The sequence below is a fragment of the Dasypus novemcinctus genome, chromosome 1 (genome assembly GCF_030445035.2).
Source record: "Dasypus novemcinctus isolate mDasNov1 chromosome 1, mDasNov1.1.hap2, whole genome shotgun sequence".
Lineage (NCBI taxonomy): Eukaryota > Metazoa > Chordata > Mammalia > Cingulata > Dasypodidae > Dasypus > Dasypus novemcinctus.
The window spans coordinates 132,975,934-132,985,560 of record NC_080673.1 but is presented as its reverse complement, the minus strand read 5'-3'; the positions used below and the strand labels follow the sequence as shown (position 1 = coordinate 132,985,560).

Genomic DNA, 9,627 nt, shown 5'->3' with positions numbered 1-9,627 from the left:
TTTCCTAACCCTTCTGAAAGACATAAATATCAATATCCAAGGAAAACATACTCAAAACAGAATAAATCAGGAAAAAAACCTACTCTAAGATACACACTCTTCAGAATGTCAAATAACAGAGATAAAGAGAAAATTCTGAACACAGCAAGAGAAAAGCAACTGATCACATATAAGTGATGCTCAATAAGACTAAGTGCAGATTTCTCATCAGAAACCATAGATGTGAGAAGGCAGTGGTATGATATATTTAAGATACTGAAAGAAAAAAACTGTCAACCAAAAATTCTATATCTGGCAAAACTGAAGATGAATGCTTGCTTCAGCAGCATGTATACTCAAATTGGAATGATACAGAGAAGATAAACATTACCTTGTGCAAGGATGACATGCAAATCCATGAATTATTCCATAATTTGAAGGAAAATACAATTAATGTAATTTATGGACTCTAGTTAATAGCAATATTGCATTATTCTTGCACCATTGTCAAAGAAGACACTTTATCAATACTAAGGACCAATAAGGGGAGGTATGGGACTTTTTCTTTGGACTAAAAAAAATGTTCAGAAATTTACTGGTACAATGACTGCACAACTCTGTGATGAAAATGAGAGTCACTGAGTGTACATTTGGATAGATTGTGCAAGCCATGGGACTATATAACACAGTGAACCAAATGGTGGAAGATGAATTGTAGTTAACCAAACAAATATGAGAGTATTCTCTCATGAACTCCAACAAATGTACAATACTAATACATGATGTTTAACAATAGGGGTCTACGGAAAAAATAAATCAAATGTAAGCTATGAACCAAAGCTAGTGGAAATGCTCTGATGATGTTCTTTCATAATCTTTCACAAATGTTCCACAACAATGTAAAGTGTTGGTGGAGAGGTGATGACTGGGAATTCTGCATATTATGTGAATGCTCTCACAAAAACAATGGAGAAAGAGCCAAAAGCTGTCCAAGGGACCTGCTTTGAGAGTTAGCAGACCAAGACAGTGCTATACAACTCCAAGGAGAGTGAAGGACAGAGAGATGAAGAAGCCAAAATGACAATCCTGAGTTACCAATTCCCCATGGCAGCCAGGAAGGGCTTCCTCCTCCACCTCCAAGATATTAGCTGTGGTGAAACAGCTGGCTAACTACAGCTTACTGAAAGGGGAACAGATGTCTTCCTCCATGTCAGCAGTTTCAAGGGAAAAGTTAGGGAAAATCAGAGTGCTTTCTTCAGTGGATTCAGCCAGCAGATCCACTTTGAATCTCTGATCTGGAGGTTCAACACAGGAACTCAGGAAAGCAAAGACTGAAACACCTCCATGGAAAGGTGTACTGATGAGCACCATCTGCTGATCAGTCTTGAAATTGCATGAACAAACAGACTTTCTAAATTCTACTCCTGGGAGAAAACCTGCATCGCACTAGTGAATCCCTGGCCCAATTTTGGAAATTTAAGCTGGGCAATTTTAAAGACTGAGAATAAGTTGAACCAAATATCAACGAAGAATTGAGGCCTGCACAGGTCCCAACCTGTCTGTGGTTTGGGGTTGCTATCTGCCTCATAAACCTAAGTGGAGGATTTGTCTTCTGGGAAGACAAAGTCATCTTTTCCTTTAAAAAGCCTCCTACATAGTTGGCTGTGGCATTTGCTAGGAATAGAAGGGCAGGGATTGAGCTCTTGTGAATCTAGGTGTTCAGCTGAGGTGAAGAGAGAAGAGATTGATAATAACCAGAAAGTCCAGAGTGGGATGTAGTCATCTCCAGAGCATATCACTGTTAACTGAGACTGGGCTCATGACAGTCATAAGTGGATTTCCTAATAATAAATTAAAGACAGTTTCCAAAAGGTTTAAAAAAAAAATCAAAAAAGAGATGTGGGGGGGGGGAAATAGGCAAGAGAGAGAAATTTAGCCATCAGAGTAAATTCAGCAACATATTCAGAATCCCAGACATCAGAAAAAAATTACAAGCCATATTAGGAAACATGAAGAAATGGTCCACCCAAAAGAACAAACTGAATATCCCAAAGAGATACAGGATTTAATACAATTAATCAGTGATAATCACACAACTCTCCAAAATCACTTCAAAGAATTTGAAGAATATAAGACTAAAGAAATAAAGTATATTAAGAAGACACTGGGAGAGCATAGAGAAAAATTTGAAAGCCTGAAAAGAAAAGTAACAGATTTATGGGAATGAAAGACATGATGAATGAGATTAAAAATGCATTAGAGGTGTATAAGAGCAGATTTTAATTGCTTGAAGACAGATTTAGTGATTTTGAAGACAACATATGAACTGGAAAAGACAGGAGAACAGAAAGAGAAGAGAATGGGAAAAAAATGGAAGAGAGTTTCAGAGAATTGAATGACAATGTGAAATGCACAAACATTCACATTCTTGGTGTCTCTGCAGAAGAGAATGGAAAAGGGACAGACAGAATATTGGAGGAAATAATAACCAAAAACTTCCCAACCCTTATGAAGGACATAAATATCAATTTAAAAAAATCAATATCCAAGAAGGATTAAAAAATATCAATATCCAAGAAAGGCAACACATCCCAAACAGAAAAAAATTCAAACAGACCTACACCGAGACACCTACTATTCAGAATAATAAATATCAGAGATAAAGAGAGGATTCTGAAAGCAGCAAGAGGAATGCAAAGCATCACATACAAGGGAAACTCAGAAGACTAAGTGCCACCTCTCATCAGAAACCATGGAGAAGAGAAGAATGGTATGATATATTTAAGGTACTGAAAGAGAAAAATTTCCAGCCAAGAATTCTGTATCCAGCAAAGAAATCCAAATAAGGGTGAGTTCAAAGTCTTCATAGACAAACAAAAACTAATAGTATATGTTATCAAAGATCAGATTTGCAAGAGATAGTAAAGAGGGTGCCTGCAACCTAAAAGGAAAAAAAAAAGGACAGAGATTTGTAGAAAAGTGCAGAAATGAAAATTATTAGGAAGGGTAAATGAAAGGATAAGAAGACAGATGGTAGAATAGTATGACAACAGAGAGCCAAAAGAAAAAATGGATGAAGTAAGTAATGTCTTTACAGTAATAACACTGAATGTTATTGAATTGGACTCCCCAATCAAAAGATATAGACTGATAGAATGAATAAAAAAATATAAGCTGTCTATATGTTGTCTTCGAGAGATCCAACTCAGATGTAACCAGGTTAAAAGTGAAAGGTAGCTAAAATTATTCCATGCAAATAGTAACCAAAAAAGAGCTGGAGTAGATGAGACAAATGTAAAATAACAACATTATATTATATGAACAATAATTACTCAGTGCAACTTGCAAATTGTTCCTGTGATCAGTATTCTACAATTTTTTTTTCATACAAAATAAACGCTTGCTTTTAAATCAGGACTGGAGAAGAAAGATTTTTGGATACTTCATTTTTCTTTAACTTTCTTATTCATACTCTTTAATTTAAATAATTTATCCGGATCAATAATGATTCATCACGACTACTGGTTGAACAAGATTTTTAGGTTTTTTGCCTCATAAAATTATGAAATGGCTAAGTTTTTTCTGCTGTAATTCATCCCAATAAGATGTGAAGAATTCCCAAATAAGAATTTGATTATCTTGAAAAAATTATGGTCTAAATGGAAATTAAATAATTAAACCAATAATTTACTTCATTCTTAGAGATTATGTTCAATAGTTAAAGCTGTAATATAAAAATTAGAATTATGTTATAATTAATTTCTATTATATTTGAATTATTATTTACATTTACAAAGGTTTGTTGCTATGCTATTTTTTTAACTAATACATTTTTATTTTTATACTTTTTCATTAAAGTTAATAGATCACAAAGAATGTTACATTACAAAACATAAAAAAAAATAAGAGGTTCCCATACACCCCACTCCCCACCCCCACCATTTTTGTAAACTGTATTTTTTTAAGATATATATATATATTTAATGATCCCCCCACCCCTGTGGCTTTTTTTTTTTTTTGCTTGCTGTCTGCTTTCTGTGTCCATTCATTGTGCTTTCTTCTGTGTCTGCATTTATTTTATTTTATTTATCCCCACCTTGTGGCTCACTTGCTGTCTGCTCTCTGTCTATTCACTGCATGTTCTTCTGTGCTTTTGCTTGTCTCCCTTTTTGTTGTGTCACATTGCGGAGTTGGCTCTCTGCAGCACTTGCAGGCTGGTGGCTCTCCACAGCGCTTGCGGCTTGGTGGCTCTCCACAGTGTTCCAACAAGCCTGCCTTTACAGGCAGGCCCCAGGATGTAAACCCAGGGCCTCCCATATGGTAGACAGGAGCCCAACTGATTGAGCCATAGGCTGCCTTCCTACGCTATTTATTTTTCATAATTGATTATGTTAAATCTAACCTAGGCTTGCACTCTCTTTTTAAAATTTGTAATTTCTTTCCATCTATTTTTCTATTTATTTTACAATAAAGGACTTTTTAACTGCTAAAAACAAAGCCATTGATCATATACTTTGGATAGATCATATGTTATGTGAATATATCTCAATAAAACTGCTTAATAAACAAATAAATAGTAGTGCAAAAATAGCCAGAAATAGCAGCTATGTATGTATAGCAGAGGAAACAGAGAGATTGAGAAGTGAGGAATTTTCCTGTTTGTCTCTTTTTTTTTGTTATTAGTATTATTGAAATAATGAAATGCTTTAATAATGATTGAAGTGATGAATGTAAATCTATGTGATTATACCAAATACCATTGTTTGTACACTTTGGATAATTTGTATGCTTTATTAATATGTATCAATAAAGTTCATTTTTATAAAAAGAAAGAAATGAAAGGAGAATAAAAGTGGAACCAATGCCTAACTCAAGAGCTGTGCCTTCTCAATAACCAGGTTTTCTCAGTCATTCCAACACAGCATCAGTTTACATTTGACACACTTCTATCAGCCTTTCTCTCCTTTTCCTTACAATGCAGAACACTAAAGTCTCCAAAAACCAGGCTTTCACAATTCTGGTAAATTGAGTCTTTAGAAAAATATACATCTCTCACAAGTTTCCATGTTTTTAAAGGATATACAGTAAGAAATAACTAGTTTTCTTTTTTCTTTTCACCAAGACTTATGAAGAAGAAGAATTTTAAAGTAGAAAATAGAGGCAAAAAGCAAAATCCAATATATAGCCCATTTATAACCCTCTGGCCTGTTAAACTTATTACCTGGATAATTATTTCTGGGTTAAAATAACAATTTTGGATACAGAATTTGGATTAGAGTTATATCACCCACCAACACATACACACACTCCAACATTACTTCTGTGGTAACAACCTGTGAAAAATGTGAAACAACTAAAATCATCCCCTAAAATTTTTTTCAGCACTATAATTGCTTTAAGCAGCTTCTTTAATTAAATTGGGCTTCTAGAAAAGTTATTGCTACCATGCACACCTGTTATTTGGTATTCATAGTATTAAATTCTTAATAAAAAATGAGGGTGATTTTAAGTATTCTCAAATAAACAGAAAATTAATAGAGTTCATCATAAAGAGAGCAGGCTTACAAGAAATACTAAAGAAAGTACTGCAGCCTGAAAGGAAAAGAAGGAAAGAGGGTGGGAGAAGAGTGCAGAAATGACTATCATTAGTAAGGATAACTAAAAGAGTACAAAGAGTACAAAGACAATAGTAAGGTATTACAATAGAAAGTCAAAGGATAAAATAGGCAAAGTAAGTAATGCTTTTATTTTTTTTATTTTATTTTTTTAAGATTTATTATTTATTTATTTATTTCTCTCCCCTTTCCCCCACCCCAATTGTCTGCTCGCTGTGTCCATTCGCTGCATGTTCTTCTGTGACCGCTTCCACCCTTATCGGTGTCACGGGAAATCTGTATTTCTTTTTGTTGTGTCAGCCCTCCGTTTGTGCAGCGCCATTCTTGGGCAGGCTGCACTTTCTTTCACGCTGGGCGGCTCTTCTTACGGCACACACTCCGAGCCTGTCGGGCTCCCCTGCACGGGAGACACCCCTTCGTGGCACAGCACTCCTTGCGCACATCAGCACTGCGTGTGGGCCAGCTCCACATGGGTCAAGGAGGCCCAGGGTTCGAACCGCGGACCTCCCATGTGGTAGGCAGACGCCCTATCCATTAGGCCAAGTCTGCTTCCCAATAATGTTTTTAAAGTAATAAATCAATGTGAATGAATTGAACTCCCCAGTTAAAAAACACAGAGTGTCAGAATGGACATAGAAATATGAGCCATCTCTATGCTGTGTACAAGAGATTTACCTTAGACATCAAGGACACAAATAGGCTGAAAGTGAAAAGTTGGACAAAGATGTTCCATGCAAACAGTAAGCAAAAAAAGCTGGGGTAGCTACACTACCATCAAACAAAATAGATTTTTAAGTGCAAAATTGATATAAGAAATGAAGAAGGACATAATATGTTAATAAAAGGAACAATTCACCAGAAGAAATAATAATCACAAATATTTATGACCTAACCAAGGTGACCCAAAATGCAAGATGAAAAACCTGGCAAAACTGATGGGTAAAATAGAAGTTTCTATAATACTAGTTGGAGACTTTGATCTACCACTCTCATTACTGGATAGAACATCTGAACAGAGGATCAATAAGGAGCTTGAATAATAAGATAAATGATCTAGACCTAACAGACATATATAAAGCATTGCACCCAAAAAAAGCAGGATATACATTCTTCTCAAGTGTTCATGGATCTTTCTCCAGAATATACTATATGTTGGGTCACCAGACAGGTCTCAATAAACGTAAAAAGACTAAAATTATACAAAGTACCTTCTCTGTTCATAATGGAATGAAATTGAAAAAATCAATAAAGGTGGAGAAAGGAAAAATTCACAAATATATGGAGATTAAACAACACATTCTTAATCAGTGGGTCAAAGGAGAAATTGCAAGAAAATCAGAAAATATCTCGAGACATGAAAATGAGATCACAACATATTAAAACCTATGGGATGCAGTGAAGGCAGTGCAGAGAGGAAAATTCTTATATTAAAAGCCTGCAGTGCTTATCTTAAAAAAAGAAGAACAAGTTAAAATAATCAAAGACCTAACTGCTCACCTGGAGGAACTAGAAAAAGAATAGCACACACTAAACTCAAAGCAAGGAGAGGGAAGAAATGTCAAAGATTAGAGCAGAAATAAATAAATGAAACTGAGAACAAAAAAATTGAGAAAATCAACAAAAACAAAAGTTGGTTATTTGAGAAGATCAACAAAATTGACAAACCCTTAGCTAGATTGGCAAAGAAAAATGAGAGAAGAAAATTAATAAAATCAGAAATGACGGGGGGCATTACTACTGACCCTGCAGAAATAAAAGAGATCATAAGAGGATATATAAATAATTATATGTCAACAAATTAGACAATGTAGACAAAATGGACAAATTCCTAGAAACACATGAACAACATACACTGATCCTAGAAGAAAGAGAAGAACACACAAACAAAAAGCAATCACAAGTAAAGAGATTGAAGCAGTCATCAAAAATCTCCCAAAAATGAAAAACCCAGGCCCAGATGTCTTCACAGGTGAATTCTACCAATCCTTCAAATACAATCTAATACCAAACTTGCTTAAGATTTTCGCAAAAAATCGAACAGAGAGAAATGCTACCAAACCTATTCTATGAAGCTAACATCACATCACTGTGATGATTAGGCTAATGTGTCAACTTGGCCAGGTAATTGTGCCTGATTGTTTGATCAAGTAAGCCCTGGGTTAACTATCATACAAGGACATTTATGGGCCTTAGTCAGCAGTGACTTTACTGCATAGATAGCTGATTACATCTACATCATCCAGGGAGATTGTCATCAGCAAAGAGTGATGCTTTATCCAACCAGTTGAATGCCTTAAAAGGGGAAGAGATTTCAGCATTCAGAGAGAATTTACCAGCTCATCTTTGGACAGCCAACATCTCCAGGAAACTCATCAAGAACCTTCACTGGACTTTCATCAGAGCCCCTGGTTGCAGCCTGCCTGTGGAACTTGGTCTTGTGCACCCCCATAGTCATATGAGAGCCTCTTATAAAATTTCATACTATTCACAGATATCTCCTGTTGATTCTGTTTTCCTAGAGAACCCTAACTAATACAATCACCCTAATGCCAAAGATAGATAAAGATACCATGGAAAAAGAAAATCACAGACCAATCCCTAATGAATATAGATGCAAAAATCCTCAAAAAATACTTGCAAACCTAATCCAATAATAACCTAATCCTAAACCAAACAAGCAGACAAGGAGCAAAAACAACAAGCAGACATCAAGAGAAGCACATTAAAAGACTCATACACCATGACTGAGTGGGTTTTATAACAGGTATGCAAGTGTGGCTCAACACAAGAAAATAAATCAGTGTAAAACACCACATTAATAAGTAAAGGAGAAAAATCACATGTTCATCTTGATTGATGCAGAAAAGGCATTTGACAAAATACAGTATCCTTTATTGATTTTATAAAAACACCTTGAAAGATAGGAAACTTTCTCAATGTAATAAAGTGCATATATGAAAAACCCATAGCTAACTTTGTACTCAATGGTAAAAGACTTGAAGCATTTAAGCTGAGGTCGGGAACAAGACAAGAATGCCCACTGTCATTGCTGTTATTCAGTATTGTCTAGAAGCCCCAACTAGCGCAATTAGGCAAGAAAAATTAATAAAATCCACCAAATAAGAGAGTACAAAGTAAAAATTTTGTTATTCACTGATGATATGACCCTATACCTAGAATATTCAGAAAAATCCACAACAAAGTTACTAGAGCTAAGAGTTGAGTAGTGGCAGGATACAAGATTAACATACAAAAATCCCTAGCATTTCTATATACTACTAATGAATAATCTGAGGAGGCAGTCAGAAAACATTCTATTTGTAATAGCAAAAAGTAGATTCAAATATTTTGGAATGAACTTAACCAATGTCATAAAGGATCTGTATTTAGAAAACTACAAAACATTGCTAAAAGAAATGAAGAAGACCTAAATAAATAGAAGGACATTCCGTGTTCATGGACAGAAAGATTAAATATTAAGATGTCAATTCTACACAAACTTATTTACAGATTCAATCAATTCCAATAAACTTTCAACAGCCTTTTTTTGGAGAAACAGAAAAGCCAATAATCAAATAATATATTTGGAAAGGTAAGGGGTCCTGAATAGCTTAAAATATCTTTAAAAAAACAAAATTGGAAGACTCTCATCTCCTGACTTTAAAGCATATTACTTAACTACAGTGGTGAAAAACAAAAACAAAACCTAACATGATACTAGCATCAACATAAATTGATCAATGGAACCAAATCAAGAATTCAGAAATAGACCCTCATATCCATGATCAAGCGGTTTCTGACAAGGTCATCAAACCCACCCAGCTGGGCCAGAGTGGTCTATTCAACAAATGGTGCTGGGAGAACTGGATATCCATATCCTAAAGAAAGGGGATCCCTATCCCACCTCTTATACCAAAGGTAACTTAAAATGGATCAAAGACCTAAATATAAAAGCTAGAGGCACAAAACTCTTAGAAGAAAATGTAGGGACATATCTTCATGATCTTGTGATAGGTGGTGGTTTCATAAACCT

The 9,627-nt window shown here is 35.1% G+C and overlaps 1 non-coding gene across 1 annotated transcript; it reads left to right on the top strand.

The window, feature by feature from the left end:
• The first annotated feature begins 310 nt into the window (after positions 1-310).
• On the top strand, positions 311-416 carry LOC111758890 (U6 spliceosomal RNA). The gene has a single exon (XR_002793024.1). It is a non-coding gene; the product is annotated as a U6 spliceosomal RNA (small nuclear RNA).
• Positions 417-9,627: the final 9,211 nt, after the last annotated feature.